This window comes from Sphaerodactylus townsendi, linkage group LG09 (genome assembly GCF_021028975.2).
Source record: "Sphaerodactylus townsendi isolate TG3544 linkage group LG09, MPM_Stown_v2.3, whole genome shotgun sequence".
Classification (NCBI taxonomy): Eukaryota; Metazoa; Chordata; class Lepidosauria; order Squamata; family Sphaerodactylidae; genus Sphaerodactylus; species Sphaerodactylus townsendi.
Genome location: NC_059433.1, coordinates 15,236,699 through 15,253,171, shown reverse-complemented (window position 1 = coordinate 15,253,171; position 16,473 = coordinate 15,236,699). Strand labels below are relative to the sequence as shown.

Below are 16,473 nucleotides of genomic sequence, written 5' to 3'. Positions count from 1 at the left end.
GAAAACGACAGAGCTCAAAGAATCACTGCTCTCCTTGACGAGGCAGGAAAGATACTGGGGCAAAAATGGCCACATTCAGTCAACAGGAAGTGACCGAGAGATATTTCCTGTCTCTTCGACGGTGGGTGGGAAACACCCAACAAGATGGCTTACACCATCCAGGAGAAGTGCAATTAGAGAATGCTATCAAGATGGAGACTGGTGCCAGGTGGTTCTTCCAGATGCCCAGAAGGAACCCAAATGAGCCACTCCAGCTTCATCGTACTTCCCAGCCACAGCTTAAGTCATCCACACTTCCGCAATCCATCGGCAAAGGTAGTCAGTCACATGAAAGCAGAAACACTGCCCATCGATCCAGGGCATTTCCATTCCCTGTCCCTCCTCCAAAGAGTCTAGGGGGCATGCATGACTCCATCCCTTTCCTCTCTCCATTTCCTCTTTATGTGAGGTGGCTGCATAATTAAGCGGCAAGCCCTGTACACTTCTAAATGCAGCCAGCCAAACTCTTCTAAATAAACTTAGTCTAAAGGAGGATAAAATACTAATTTTACTGCAGGAGCTGAATCGGCATATAAAAACTGGCCATGGGATTGGATAGCTAGGAAGCATAGATTCCAGAAAAAGCAAAGGATGTGACTAGATAGGGATATGAATATCCCATGCCCTCCAGCACGGCATTGTAAAAGATGGTCTCTAGAAACACTGTCCAAAAGAATTAAAAAGCCTAGAAAATTTCACAGCTTGATCACAGGAAAAACCCCAGCAAAACAGGAGGGCTGATCAAGGATTCCCTTTGAAGGAATTCTGTATAGCTGTGTTTTCTTCTCATTCTTTTAGACTGATAGCCGCCCTTCCTCTCTACCCTCAGGGACGATCAACCTACGCCTCTGAAGTCAAACGTGGCTCCAGAGCCAGAAGGCATGGCTCTGCAAGAAAGCCAGTCTTCCAGCTGAGCTTAATTCGACGTGGGTAGGTGGGATGTGCCTTCCAGCCCTGGAGATAGAAGGCTCCAGGCTGGATTTTGACTGATCCCAGAAACTCTGCAGGCTTGGCCTTCGGTTTTGGATGGGGAGGCCTCCAAGGGAAACGCCAGGGCCGCGAGGCAGAGGCGCCGAAATAGCAAACCACCCTCTGGACTTGTCTCTTCCCCTTGAAAACTTGATGGAGCCTCTCGCTTTGCACACTGTAGCTGTGGGACTCCACTGGCTAAAAAAACCCTACAAAAGTGGGATGGAGAGAATAAGCAATGCGGTGCTGTTCTGCGGTGACCAAAATTCCTCTAATGGAACCTTCGAAGGCCTTCTTTGGAGAGCCTTTGAAAAAAAATGGAAAAGGTACAGATGAACAAACAGGAAGTACTGCCAGAGACTGACAGCGGTGCAGCAATTTTAGGGTAAATTATGGGTGCTCCTAAAAATACAAGTATTACTTTAAGATCTTGCGTGCTACTCCAGCCGCAAAACTATCAAGGGACCGAGGAAACTTTGCAGATTACTGCACCAAATACATCAGACATCAGGTAATATGTGGTTTCACTCATGCCAATGGTCTCTGGCAGCACGGTTGCTCTTTATCTCTTGCTCTGACTTTTGATGACATTTGATTCTTAGTGGGGTGCAGTGTGGTTTCCGAGCTGTATGGCCGTGTTCTAGCATAATTTACTCTTGACGCTTCACTTGCATCTGTGGCTGGTATCTTCAGAGGATCTTGTAAAGATCTAGATCCCTTCCAAAGACGCTGCAGCCACAGGGATGCAGGTGCGGGAACACAGGAGAGAATATGTTAGAACACGGCCATACAGCCCGAAACCCATATAAATTCCAGTGATTCCGGCCATGAAAGCCTTCGACAATACACTGGACTGTTAATTGTACAAGGCCGTGGACTTTTGCCCGGAGGATGTTCATATGCAAGCATCAGCTAATCTCAGGCAACGAAGCTCCTCTCAAAAACACTCCAGCCCATGATGGGATACGCAAGGAGGCCCACTTGGGCAATAAGACACGTAAGTCCGCCTAAAAAACAGGCAAAATTTCTGCCAAATTGCAGCAGAGAGATAATTTCTTCAACTAATACTTTCATGGCCAGACCATCACTGGGGTGCTGTAGGTGCACTGCTACTGGAACACGGCCATAAGGCCGGAAACCCTACACCCTGCAGCCGCAGTACTCATTCGAGGTGAACCTCTGTTTGTGATTAAATGCTAACCGTATGGTTCTACAGCATAGCACAGAGACAACAGCTTACCTAGCCATGGAGAGTTCCGATATTATTACAAAAAAACTGTACCTAAAATGAAAGATGACATACCTTAAATCTGAAGAAATGAAATCTATCTAACTTGCTTTTAACTGATGCAAAGTGAGACTGCAAGGCACCCAGCTCTGGCAAAACAAAACATTTGAATTGATCTTTAATACATGCGTGTTCCGACACTAAATACCAATACTACAAAACATACAGCTTGAGAGCTCTGTGGTGGCTCTGGTAACCGCTTGGCTTCCTAAAAGATCTAGTGCGTTCACTTGCCCCAAGTGCACCTTTGCCAGATTCATTCAAGGCGCGTATCTGCTGGTGTACAATAGAGACCTCCTAAACCGCAGCCAGAATTCAGCGTATACTCAGAAAGCGCAGAGTGCATCATGATAGACAAAAACTAGACAAAATACCCGCAAAAGGATCCTTTGATTTACTTGCCATGAAGGTTCCTTTGGCTCTGAGGAATTCCCAAATGTGGGTTATTCCAACTATGCCTAGGGAGGCAGGACTAAGCTTTCCTGGGCTTTGATCCCTCAGTGGTTGGCCATGCTGGCTGGGCTATTAAAACTTCTCCGAGCTACAGATGCTAACTAGGAGTATAACTTAACTAGCAAACCTAACCATCTAACTCTGTGGAAACTCCACAGGATCTCCATGGTTCTTGGGACAAGAGGGGTGTGGCTTAGGGAGAGTACAGTAGGAGAGAAATCGTCTGTACCTTTGCCAGCATGTAGCATCCACTCCTCAGCTTCTCTCCTGGTTGTTTCTCTCTGATGTGCTGCTTGTTCCTTTGGAACTTGCTGCTGCTTATCTGGTTGGTCTCTACTCCCATGTATAAGTCTAGGTAGGGGAGATGTTCTCCCTTAGACAGAGCAGAAGGAACCTTCACGGTAAGTGATCAAGGTTCGTTCTTGCTCTGAGGAGGAGGGCACCTTCAAAAAAGCCCCCTTCTGTCCACATGGGTTGGGAGTTCTTATGCATCCACAACATTCTGTGACTCTCTCCTTCCAAATGCTGCATCTGCTAAGAAAGTGGTATTCATCTTGTAATGTCTTACAAAATATGGAGATTTCAGAGACTACAAAGGGCAGCATGGCTAAAATCCTTCTTCTACTGCAATGTTTGGGCAGGTGGGTGGTGTCAGGACATTTGGATGCACTTCTGTAGCAGTGGCATAGTGGCTAAGAGCAGGTGCATTCTGATCTAGAGGAACTGGGTTTGATTCCCAGCTCTGCCACTTGAGTTGTGGAGAATTCCACAACTGGGGAATTCTGGGGAATTCAGATTAGCCTGTACACTCCCACACACGCGAGCTGAGTGACCTTGAGCTAGTCACAGCTTTTCGGAGCTCCTCCCAGCCCTGACCTGACTTGGCAAGCAGTTTGCTGTGAGAGGGGAAGGGCAAGGGGATGACTGTAAGGCCCCTGTGAGTCTCCTGCACAGCAGGCAAAGGTGATATAAATCCAAAACTCTTCTACTCTCTTCTTCTTCTTACTGAATGCGCCGATATACCTGTTGGAACTTGCAGACTGCAGGCAGCTAATGGCTGGCCTGGACATCTTTTTGCCCTAAGATGCTGTGATGAAGATGAACAGGGAGTTTGATGCCTTTATTGAGGGTGTGCGTTTAATGCATATCCTTAGGACCTGCATAGTTGTGCCAGAATTTCTCCTTAGGGTGTTCTGGTTTGGGGGATAAGCCCCCATTGGGATTAACAGATTAACACCACCCAAAAGGGTGACTTGCGTGTCAACTCGCAGCTGCCGGTGTAATGTGCCGAACGGCCAGGAGAAAGCCTACTAATTTTGGCACCCACATGTCCCATCAAGCTGGTGGCAGTGGCACTGGAAAGCTGGCATCACAGTCGGCACTGCCTTCCAGCGCTGGGGAGGGCTGCAACAGTGGCACACCAGAGGAATCGCCCTTCCGCCAGGACAAGTGCACCGGGTGAGGCAAATCCACCAGAGCAGCTGCGTGCTGTTCCCATACGCGAATCTGCCCTTCCCCCAGATGGGGCTCTTAACCTCTCAGTGCAAAGCAAGGCCAAACGGAATCCATTCTATTGTGGGATGTATGGCTGGGCTCATGGCGGATAGTCTTTCCTACTTGGTCATAAGCAACTGTGGTTTCTGTGGGCTATCTGGATGGCACAGACGCCCCTTAACGCGCTACTAAAATAGCTCCCTCTAGTCCGCCTCCAGTAAGGTTGTCCGTGGGGAATAATGGAGCGAACAACAATCCCCCAGGTCCAGCCACTACAAACTGGTATTTGGAAACTATATAACCAGGGAATAATTTATATTCTTCAGCCTCCTGATATCCATAGATCTGAGAGAAAAATATTTATTCTTTTCAAGGTATACAGAGCAGATCCTATGGACATTTAAAATATTATTATCCATAAGACAAGAATCTATATATTATTATATAGTGGCTGTGATAAATGCAGTGTTTCATACGATTATAAGGTATATAGAGACTCCTGTCCTGCCTATATCTGTGGTAAGTAGAGTAGAAGTGATTTAATTTAGTGTAGTTTAACAATGTTCAGTCCTCAAAAATCTTATATACATCCATGTACTGAATGGGCCATCGCTACTTTATCAATATGAATCATTCGCAATTGACTTCTTCTGTGTGGATGAGAGACTCCAGTTGCAAATTACTACAGGCAAGAAATAAATAGCTGGCAGTAAAAAACGGTATCCAGCAATATCTGGATGCAAACTTGAGGAAGGATAGATAATGGTACTAGCTTTCGCAAGGAGACGGGGGCCACACATGTACTTTGACAGCAACTGGGAAATTTGGGGGGGGTCAAGGAGACGGGGGCCACACATGTACTTTGACAGCAACTGGGAAATTCATTCATTCATTCATTCATTCATTCATTCATTCATTCATTCATTCATTCATTCATTCATTCATTGTTTGTTTGTTTGTTTGTTTGTTTGTTTGTTTATTATATTTGTAGACTGCCTCACCCCTGAAGGGCTCGAGGCGGTTCACAGGTATGGCAATAACCAGTGCCGCAGCATATAAACATAGAGTAACCCCATTAAAACAAAGATGCATCCGCAAATACATTAAAATGAATAAAACAGAAATAAAACAGCAGAACATCAAAACAAAAGAACAGCGCCTGATCAAAAAGGCCGGGAGAGGAAAGGCAGGACCCAAAACAGAATCACGGCCCTGCCAGAATGGAAATGGCAGCCTCATTGGGGGGCAGTAAATCCGCGGCCAGTCTCGCCAAAGGCCTGGTGGAACAGCTCCGTCTTACAGGCCCTGCGGAACTCACCAAGGTCCCGCAGGGCCCGGACAGCTGGAGGAAGAGCGTTCCACCAGGCAGGGGCCAGAGCCGCAAAGGCCCTGGCCCGGGTCGAGGCCAGCCGCATCATTAAAGGGCTGGGGGTCTGCAGCAGATCTGCCACTGCTGAACGCAGCGGCCTATTTGGGGCATAAGGGATGATGTGGTCCTGCAGGTATGAGGGCCTAAATAAATAAAAATAAGTAAATAAATCTATCTAAATCTATCTCACAGTGGAAACAAAGTGAAGGAAACAAAAGGAAACAAATCTATGTCACAGTGGAAACAAAGTGAATACAATGTAACTCCAGCAAGACTTCTGGGAATATTCTACTCCACGTCCTACCAATTCTACGCTATTCTACTCTACTCCACGCCCTAGCAAGATTTCATTTAAAGATCTAATTTAATTAATTTAAATTTAATTTATTGGGTTTTTAAAATCAGAAATGTAATCAGTTATCTTGTATAATTCATGGAAAAGAATAAATGTGTGTAGTCCACAAGAAGGGAAGTTTCAATTCCAACGCTGTAGGCAACACTTTTTCAAAGGACAAACTAATGCAGTCTTGGCACCAGATATGGATATAAATTATGCTAATGAAAAGGGTTGCCAACAGTCCAAGTAAGGTAGCATGTGATGTGACTTGGAGGCTTGAAGCGTGCTTATTATACCGCCTGTTGTGATACACCCTTCCCTCCAAAGAGTCCAGCGCACCCTATGTAGTTCTCTCTCAGATTTTACTATCATAATCACCTATTTTGAGTCATTGCATATATTACATGAGATTAGTCACGAACTCTTTTAAAATAAGCAGATCAAAAGAGAGAAAACTGTCAAGTCACTACCACAAGAGTTAAGTAATGTTTCAGAAGGAGTGACTCGTCTGATCATAGCACACCATGGGAAACTGGAAATAAATTGGTAGTCATTATAGCAGAAATTATTCACAACCACCGGAATTTTTCTCTGGCTGCTTAGGCAAGATTGATACTATGGCATTCACTCCCCTGGAGTAAACTGTGTATATTAGCCTTTGGAGGCGCTATATTTTACCACGTTTGTCAGCCTGCTCTGATTGATATGCCTGTGACATAGTTACATCTTTACTTGCCGATAAAGACAAAAAAAATAAACCCTGTAGCAGTTGCAAACACATTCACTACTTGTGTCTATTGGATAACAAGTGATGAATAACAACTATTTACGGCTCAAAAGGTTTGTGTATCACAGCTTTCACTGGATGAAAGGAAAAGAAAAGGAAATACTGCACTCAGGATTTAGCCTTTTTTGGATGGACGAGAATTCTGGATGCCAGCCTCCAGGTGGGACCTGGAGATCCCGCAGAATTACTTCTCATCTTCAGACGGCTGAGATTGGTTCCCCTGTGGAGAATGGAGGCTTTGGAAGGCAGAGTTTATGGCATTGCCTGGCGCTCAGGTTCCTGCCCTCCCCTAAACTCCATTCATTCATTCATTCATTCATTCATTCATTCATTCATTCATTCATTCATTCATTCATTCATTCATTCATTCATTCACTTACTTACTTACTTACATAAGAACAAGCCTGCTAGATCAGACCAGAGTCCGTCTAGTCCAGCACTCTGCTACTCGCAGTGGCCCACCAAGTGCCTTTGGGAGCTCACGTGCAGGATGTGAAAGCCTTCTGCTGCTGCTGCTCCTGAGCACCTGGTCTGTTTGTTTGTTTGTTTGTTTTATATACTGTCCCTCCCCCGAAGGGCACTACTACAATTGCTTCCTTAGTCTCCCCAGGGATAGCTTTTAACTAAATATTGAAAACCCGGATCCATTCTGGATCCACTCTACTTCTTTTCATTGTTGATCAGTAAGTCACATATAAGCTTGTTCTTACAAAAACCTGAAACAGAATATATATACATGAGCAAGTCCCTATTTCAACAGAGAAATTCTATTCTAATACATCTGAAAAACAAATACAGAATCAGACGTAAAACGATTACCGAGTCAGACTTCATTTGCCTCTGCAAAGCTTTCTCTTGCTACAAAAACGTCCTTGAGGCAAAAGAGGTCTGACTATCATTCGTGGACCAGCTCCCCGCTTCCCTTCCCCCCTCCTATACCACGCAGCAGTGGCGTAGGAGGTTAAGAGCTCGTGTATCTAATCTGGAGGAACCGGGTTTGATTCCCAGCTCTGCCGCCTGAGCTGTGGAGGCTTATCTGGAGAATTCAGATTAGTCTGTGCACTCCCACACATGCCAGCTGGGTGACCTTGGGCTAGTCACAGCTTCTCAGCGCTCGCAGACCCACCTACCTCACAGGGTGTTTGTTGTGAGGGGGGAAGGGCAAGGAGATTGTCAGCCCCTTTGAGTCTCCTGCAGGAGAGAAAGGGGGGGATATAAATCTAAACTCTTCTTCTTCTTCCTCCTAACCCCCCTCCCCAGAGTGGGTGAGCAACAACCAGATGACAGGCCCCCTCCCCCCTCCCTAACCCTCCTTGGGTTGGCCACAAACAGATGATGCCCCCCTCCCTAATCCTACCCCTCCTCCCAAATGGGTCATGATCGGATGAGGGGCCCCTTTCCCCTCCCCCTCCCTCCCCCCTTCCGAACCCCCTCTCCCCAGGATGGGTGGGCCATGATCAGATTATGGGCCTCTTCCTCCTTCCCCACCCCCTCAGAACACCTCCTCAGGTGTTGGGAATTAAAGTGGTATAGTTCATTAAAAAAGCAGAAAAGTCCCGGAATTAAGTCCCAGTGGGTATAAAGTTTGCAGCCTGTGGATGTAAAACGCCTTGATTCTTTGCAGTTCTTGTTCTGTATTAGTTTGAGTATCTCTTTCCTCCACAGTTGTAAATTGGAAGAATTAAAACTAGCATTTTTATACTCTTAAAAGCCCATTTTAATTATATCTTTTAAAACATATATAGGTTTATGTTCACATTTATTATCTTGAAAAATCAACAGCTCTCTATATGTAGGCCGTTCTTCTTGCATAGTCACTTCTTTTCTGACAAATGCTTCCAGTGGGGAGAACCACAGAGGAGAAATTCCTGCAACAAACCGCTTATATTGCAACCATACCAACAATAAGCTCCTTCTAACATAACAATTGGAAAAACCTTTGTGTATTTTCCCCTTGACATACCACAAATATCCATGCCAACCAAACCTCCTATCAAATCCCTCCCTCCAGATCCAAGATCCCGCGGTTCTTTAGAGTCACTCGTTCCCTTATCCATACTAAACAAGCAGCTTCAAAATACAATTTTAAATTCTGGAATGAGAGACCGCCCTCTTCCCTGGACATTTCTATATATAATTCATTTTTATATTAATTTTGGTATTTAATTTATATTTAATTCTTGCGCTGCCAAATGAAGTTGCTCTGCCAAGTGAAGTGAGTCTCCTGCAGGAGAGAAAGGGGGGATATAAATCCAAACTCTTCTTCTTCTTCTTTTTGCCATTGTTCAAAACACAATAATTGAGAATTACTGGAACAGTCTGAAACAAAAATAGGATCCTTGGCATTTATTTTTACACTGTTAAACTGTTTCATTTCTATTATAACATTCTCACTTGAGTAGCTGATAGTTATTGTGACTTTTAATAAGAATGATTCGGATACACAAAATGAGTATCACATATACAATGAACAGCAAAATAATCTCTATAAATAACATCTAGTCATGGTATTCCATATAATAAAAAGAAAATATTCATATAAATATTAAAATACAACACAGATAACTAAACCAGTTAAAATAGCACATAATCAATTAACACATTAGACTGGAATGTAGGTAAAACCCTTATTAATCCAAGGTTAATAAAAACTTAGATACTAAAATGGAGATCTCCTTATTAGAGCCTGACAATAGGAGGAACAGAATCTTCTGACCATTATTAAAGGAACATTTTCTCCGTAATAAAGGTGAAAGAAATATACGAGGGGGCTCAGCAACGTAGCTGGTTTTATTGATAGATTTATCTTCCTAAGTCATCCATTGTCTGTCTTTTTTGGAGCTCTCCGATCGTTTAGGGAACTCCGCGGATCCTTCCCTTTCTTCTGGTTGCCGAACCACGCTGGAGGCTGCGGGATCTGTCGATCTGATTTTTAATTTACGCTTATTGCAAGTGAATGAAACGAGACGGACCAAGCAGATCTCCGCGCCTGCAGGACCAGGGGATTTCGCGCATCTGCAGGTGTTCAGTGGGCGGTCCCCAAAAAAGGACCCCCTCCCCCCCAATCCCCTTTGCGCAGGGCGAGAAACCCTTTCCGTCCTTGCTTGCCCCATCCACCAGCAGAACCTGTCCGACCCGCGCCTTGGCTGCCTCCTCCTCCCCCTCCCCCTCCCCTGGGCTGGCTGCAGGTGGCTCCGCAGGTCCGCCCTCTCGGCTGGGAGAGACTCCGAAACTCGCAGCTGAAAGGGGACAAGACTAGCGAAACTCGGGACTCGGCGGCGGCGGGGAGGAGGAGGAGGAGGAGGAGGAGGAGGGCGAGGGCGAGGGGCCCGGCCTGGCCGTGGGCGCGCGTCACCCCCGCCCAGCCACCGATTGACCGGCCCAGCCAGAACAAGGAAGCGCCGCCGCACAAAGGCGCACAGGAGTGGCGGCGTCTGCACCGACTTCAGCCTGCAGCCGCGATGGGACCCAGCGCCTGAGAGCGCCCCGCGCAGGATCCGGTCGTGCGAGAATCTGGGTCGTCCAAAGGTGAGCCCCGGAGAGAGTCAGCTTGGAATCCGCGGGGGTGGGGGAGATCTGCAAGCAGGAGCCGGAGTGGAGGCCTCCTGTACTTTTTGCACCCGCCTCCCCTTTCGAAGGGCGGGGTTTGCCCGATCCCTTTCCCCACCCGCCACTCAGAAATTGAAACTGGACCCCCCCCCCCCAGGGGTGCCAGCCTCCAGGCGGGACCTGTGGATCCCCCGGAATTCCAGTTCATTCCAGACTGCAGCTCTGCTGGGTAAAATAGAGGCTTTGGGGGGTGGGCAGTAGGGCATCCGACCCATTGAGGTCCCTGCCCTCCTCAGGCTCCATCCCCAGACCTCCAGGCGTGTCCCCATCTGGATCTGGTAGCCCCACCCTCATCCCCTGCCAGGTAGGGGTGTGTGTGTGTGTGTGTGTGTGTGTGTGTGAGAATAGAATAGAATAGAATCTTTATTGGCCAAGTGTGATTGGACACACAAGGAATTTGTCTCCGGTGCATATGCTCTCAGTGTACATAAAAGAAAATACATTTGTCAAGAATCATAAGGTACAACACTTAATGATTGTCATATAGGTCTAGTAAGCAATCAGGAAACAATCAATAGTAATAAAAACATAAAATGTAAAATCATAAAATAAAATGAAATGTCAGCACAGGCTATAGTCATACAGTCATAATTGGGAGGAGATGGGTAATAGGAATGATGAAAAAAGTAGTGCAGTAATTATATAATAAATATATAATAAATAGTTTGACATTATCGAGGGAATTATTTTGTTTAACAGGAGTGATGGCATTAGGGAAAAAAACTGTTCTTTATGTCTAGTTGTCTTGGTGTGCAGTGCTCTGTAGCTTAATGCGTTTAGGAGGAGTAAGAGTTGAAAAAAACAGTTTATGTCCAGGATGCGAGGGGTCAGTAAATATTTTCACAGCCCTTTTTTTGACCCGTGCAGTATACAGGTCCTCAATGGAAGGCAGGTTAGCAGCAATTGTTTTTTCTGCAGTTCTGATTATTCTCTGAAGTCTGTGTCGATCTTGTTGGGTTGCAGAACCAAACCACACAGTTATAGAGGTGCAGATGACAGACTCAATGATTCCTCTGTAGAACTGTATCAGCAGCTCCTGATACAGCTCTTCAGAGAGAGAGAGAGAGAGAGAGAGAGAGAGAGAGAGAGAGACCCAGCAGCCCTATTGGCTACCCAACCAGAATCTGTTCAGACCTGCTCAAGACTGCTTGATGGTACTTAAAAAGGTGCCTACCTGTACCCTTCCCTTGCACTTTGACCTCTCTTGCCACACATGCCCAAACTTGTGAGCTTTCCCCATCTTACTGAGAGATTGGGCATCATTGGGGTTTGGATTTATACCCCAGTTTTCTCAACCATAAAGAGTCTCAAACCCACTCCTTCCCTTCCTCTTCCCATAACAGGCACCTTGTGAGGCAGGTGGGGCTGACAGAGTTCTGAGAAAGTTGTGACTGGCCTAAAGTAAGCTAGCAGGCTTCATCTGCAGGAGTGGGAAATCAAACCTGGTTCTCCAGATTACAGTCCACCACTCATATCGAGGAGTGGGGGATTGAACCCAGTTCTCCAGATGAGACCCCACCTGTTCTTAACCACTACACCATGCTGCCTCCCTTGTACCTCCCTTGTGTTTTGCCCCCAGAGGGAGGGATGAATGGCATGTCAACAAACACACAACTTATTAAAATAAGCACAGACACTTTATTTGTGGTAATAAAATTGGCCATAGCCATAGCGTTTATTGGCAGGAAGACAGAAGAGCGTGGCGCAGCATGGGGGTCCGATCTGATAGCTGGGCAGCCAGGCAGGCTGACCCAAAGCAGCTTTCCTCAAAACCCGCTGTTTGAGGAAAATGAACTCACCCTTGAGTTAACAGGAGGGCAGCAATGAAAGGAGGATTTTCAGACGGGCGGAGGGCCGCATTCTGAAGAATCCCCCAATTGCTGAGGGGGGGTGCAAGCCGTCTCAACCCAAGCAGGGCTGCCAGACCCCAGGCTTGCTCCACCCCTACCTCATAGGGAGGTTCCCAAAGGGGGCAAGCAAGCAGCTTCCCCAGGCAAGATCAGTCCCCCATGCGCAAACCGCCAGATGGCTATGACAAAGATAAGCAGGAACAAAGAGCCTCTGTGCCCTTGAAAAGAAAGGGGAGAGGTGGGCGGGACTATCTCTGCAGCGGGGTGAAAGAGGGCTCGCACGTGGCCCGTCCCCAGTTTAAATGAGGAAGGGGCGGTCTGGGCGGCTGACGCCAGGGCTCTGCGACCTGACGTCACCCCCAGCCAATCAGCAAGCGAGGCCATGCTGGCCTCATCACTGGGCGACGGGCCCGCCCTCTCCCAGCCGGAAGAGGCAGAGGAGCATGATGCCGCCCCCTTTCCCTGGCAGCAAATGGCGGCCGCGGTAAGTCGCGGGCCGCCTCCTTGTTGGACCACACTGGCCCAAAAGTTAGTTCCCTTGTTCCGCCCTCAGGTTACCCACCTGATGCACAGTGCTAGGATTAGGGTACTGTCCTCTTGGCTGAAGCACCTTTCAAAACAGAGAGCTGCCAAACCATCAGATAGTGAATGATGCGACACGAAAAAACCCTGGAGAAACCCTGCCCGTCCAAGTTGACCTTGATGGCCCAGGACAGTCCGACCTGCGTACAAAGCAGCTTCTTGTAGTCAAAAGGAAGCCTGAGGGTCATAATTGGAGGCGAAGCAAAAGTGAACAATTCCTGAGGCAAAGTTGCCTTAATTTTCCATTGCAACCTCATTAGAGACATGAAGGCCCAGGGGGGAAAATGGCAACCGGCAGTTCTTGAGGTCTTTGCTCAACTTGTCCAGTAGGAAAACTAGAAATTTGGGGGAGCACTGGAGGAAAATAAACTATAAATATTTTACTTTGGGGAATGAAGGAAGTGCTTTGTCAAATGAGGGATTAGTCAATCCAAAGGTGTACTGTAAAGATTTTGTAAGCAAGAAAAGCTACAGCAGTGGCGAATAATTCTGGTGTGTAAGGATAGCAGCATGTTATTGCCTGTTCTTGGAGGCTACGCAGGGTTGGTACTTGGATTGGAGACCACCAAGGAAGGCTCTGCAGAGGAAGGAAGCGGCAAACCCGCTCTGATGTTTACTTGTCTCGAAGGCCCTTTGCTGGGGTTACCATAAGTCAGTTGTGACTTGATGGCACATGCATACTCAATACTGTACAACACTCCACCTCTTAGGTGTGTTTCCAGAGGTGGGATCCAGCAGGTTCTCACCAGCTCCTGAGAGTGGGTTACTAATTATCTATCTATCTATCTATCTATCTATCTATCTATCTATCTATCTATCTATCTGTCTGTCTGTCTGTCTGTCTGTCTGTCTGTCTGTCTGTCTGTCTGTCTGTCTGTCTGTCTGTCTGTCTGTCTGTCTGTCTGTCTGTCTATCTATCTATCTATCTATCTATCTATCTATCTATCTATCTATCTATCAATTATTTATTTATTAGTTAGTTAGATTTTTATACCACCCCATCCCCAAGGGGCTCCGGGCGGTGTACAACATAAAATCTCGATACAATTATAAATATCATTTCTAAAACCTTTAAAAACAGCAATAAAAATAATAGTAAACAGAGGCGTCCGCTAAAACCCCATTTTCAAAATCCTCCCTAAAAGGGAGAGACGGCGAGTCCCATGGGATGAAAAGGGCCCAGACAGAAGAGCCAAAGCGAGGGGAGGGGGCACCTTCAGCGGCTGGTCTCTCCAAAGGCCTGGCGGAACAACTCCGTCTTACAGGCCCTGCGGAACTCGCTAAGATCCCGCAGGGCCCGGACAGCTGGAGGAAGAGTGTTCCACCAGGCCGGGGCCAGAGCTGTAAAGGCCCTGGCCCGGGTGGAGGCCAGCCGCATCATTGAGGGGCCAGGGACCATCAGTAGATTGGCCTCAGCCGAACGGAGAGGCCGTGTAGGGACATATGGGGTGATGCGGTCTCGAAGATATGAGGGTCAAGAGGGGGTTACTAATTGGGTCCGCTTTTCCATCTCCACGCCCTCGCCTCCCCCTCTCTTCTTCTTTCTCGTAGCCCTGAGCTTGCCGGCTAGTAAGAGGAGGGACCCTTTAACTAGGGGACTCTTTACTTGCTTGGTAGGCTATTTATTTTGGCCCTCTGTCTGTTCATTTTATGATAAATTGTGATTTACCATGATGCTTGGCCACTTAAAAGTTCTGTATCCCTGTACGTCAGAATGTTATGCTAATCTGTGTCTCAAATCCTGGATTAATTAATGTGAAATATTTGCAGAATATACAGTATGGATTGCAAATTCTAGTTCACAATGTATGATGTTCTGGTTTATTTTTTACTTTAAACAGAAGAAGAAGAAGAAGAGTTTGGATTTATATCCCCCCTTTCTCTCCTGCAGGAGACTCAAAGGGGTTTACAATCTCCTTGCCCTTCCCCCCTCACAACAAACACCCTGTGAAGTGGGTGGGGCTGAAAGCTGTGACTAGCCCTAGGTTACCCAGGAATAAAAAGGGAGTGTTAATGACTGATTTTAGGTATTTATGGGGCTAAAGGATTACAAAGCATTTTGCATGTGAAAGGTTAAAGGTACTAACTACTAATTCTTACTCAATTTTTTACAAAGTCATGACCTGTGTATCCTGGCAGTAGCCTTGATATCTAGCTCTTGAATATGCCTATGCAGTAGGAATGGTCCATCGGATCCATGTTTTAATGAATTTGTGTCTTAATCTAAAGTGCAAATTATTTTGAGTATTCAACGTATTAGCCCTTCAGAATATAGTTAACGAACAGTGGTGATGGTGAATCTTCACTAAACTGTAGTGACCACATGATTTCACAGTTGGCATAAAGTCCTGTTGTTTCCTATGTGGCTGGTTAGCGAAGGTAGAAAACGGGATAATTCTCCCTGTTGGGCTGTTTTTAAAACATGTTTTAGAAATATGGTAAAGTTCCTTGTTTAAGGAAAGTATCCTTCTTTTGATTTCTAGAAATTAAATTAAGTATTTGAAAGTATTAAGTATTTGACAGGCAGTCAATTAGAGGAGAAGTAGTTGTTTCTGTTGGCAGTAGACGATAGGACTTGCTATAATGAGTTTAAATTATGGACAGAAAGATACCAGCTGGAAATTAGGAACTTTTCTTTTACAGTAAGAGTTTTTTAGAGTAACCGAGAAATTATTAATGCCCCGCCCCCAGAATGCCCGGCCACGCCCCCGTTGTGCCCCGCCCAGCCCCATGGGCACTACGCCACTGTTTGAATCCCACCACCATGGGAACCTGTTACTAAAATTTTTGGATCCCACCACTGTGTGTTTCTGCATAGTCATCTCTGTGGGGAAAATCCTTTTGACCTGTGGATTGTAACTTGCCTTACTCTGATGACCGTTAAGACTAAAATGACTTTTGTATTTGCTTTGGGTGTAAAGGGTGCAACAATTTGCGGCTGTCTCTCTGCTATCTAAACAGTGCAATTTTGTATGCTATATTATGTATGATGCATTTCACGTTAAATCTGTAAAATAAGTTTGGGGCTGGTATTGTTTAGGTCTTTCGTATGTTTCAGTTCCTTCCAGAATTACCAGGGTTTTTTCCCCCCTGTGGCTTCAAAATATTTATTTATTTATTTATTTTATTAAATTTCTATACCGCCCTTCCCCGAAGGGCTCAGGGCGGTGTCCATCATTTAAATAACAGTTAAAAACATTTCCCCCAATCCCAGTTAAAACCATATACAATTTATAAAATTCAAGGTCCTGATGGCGATTAAAATTATTTCCCCTTCCCCCTTCCTGCCCCCCCCACAGGAGGCCAGATTTTCCACAGAAGTGAGATGTTATCCCGGCTGGCCAAATGCCTGGCGGAACAGGTCCGTTTTACAGGCCCTGCAGAAACTCTGTATGTCCCGCAGGGCCCTGATCTCACTTGGGAGCCTGTTCCACCAGGTAGGGGCCAGGGCTGTAAAAGCCCTGGCCCTTGTAGAGGCCAGCCGGATCCCTTTGGGGCCAGGGATCACCAGGAGGTCCGCCTCCGAGGAGCGGAGGGGCCTAGCAGGGCGATATAGGGAGAGACGGTCCCGTAGGTATGCTGGTCCAAGGTCGCGAATAGCTTTAAAGGTCATAACCAGAACTTTAAACATGACCCGGTACTTGATCGGCAGCCAGTGTAGTTGGTACAGGACCGGAGTAATCCGGTCCCTAATAG

At 46.4% G+C, this 16,473-nt stretch overlaps 1 protein-coding gene across 1 annotated transcript in view; it reads left to right on the top strand.

The window, feature by feature from the left end:
• The window catches only part of PHLPP1 (PH domain and leucine rich repeat protein phosphatase 1), a 102,280-nt gene that overhangs the window by 62,618 nt on the left and 23,189 nt on the right, over positions 1-16,473 (top strand). The gene's annotated exons all lie outside the window — the stretch shown is intronic.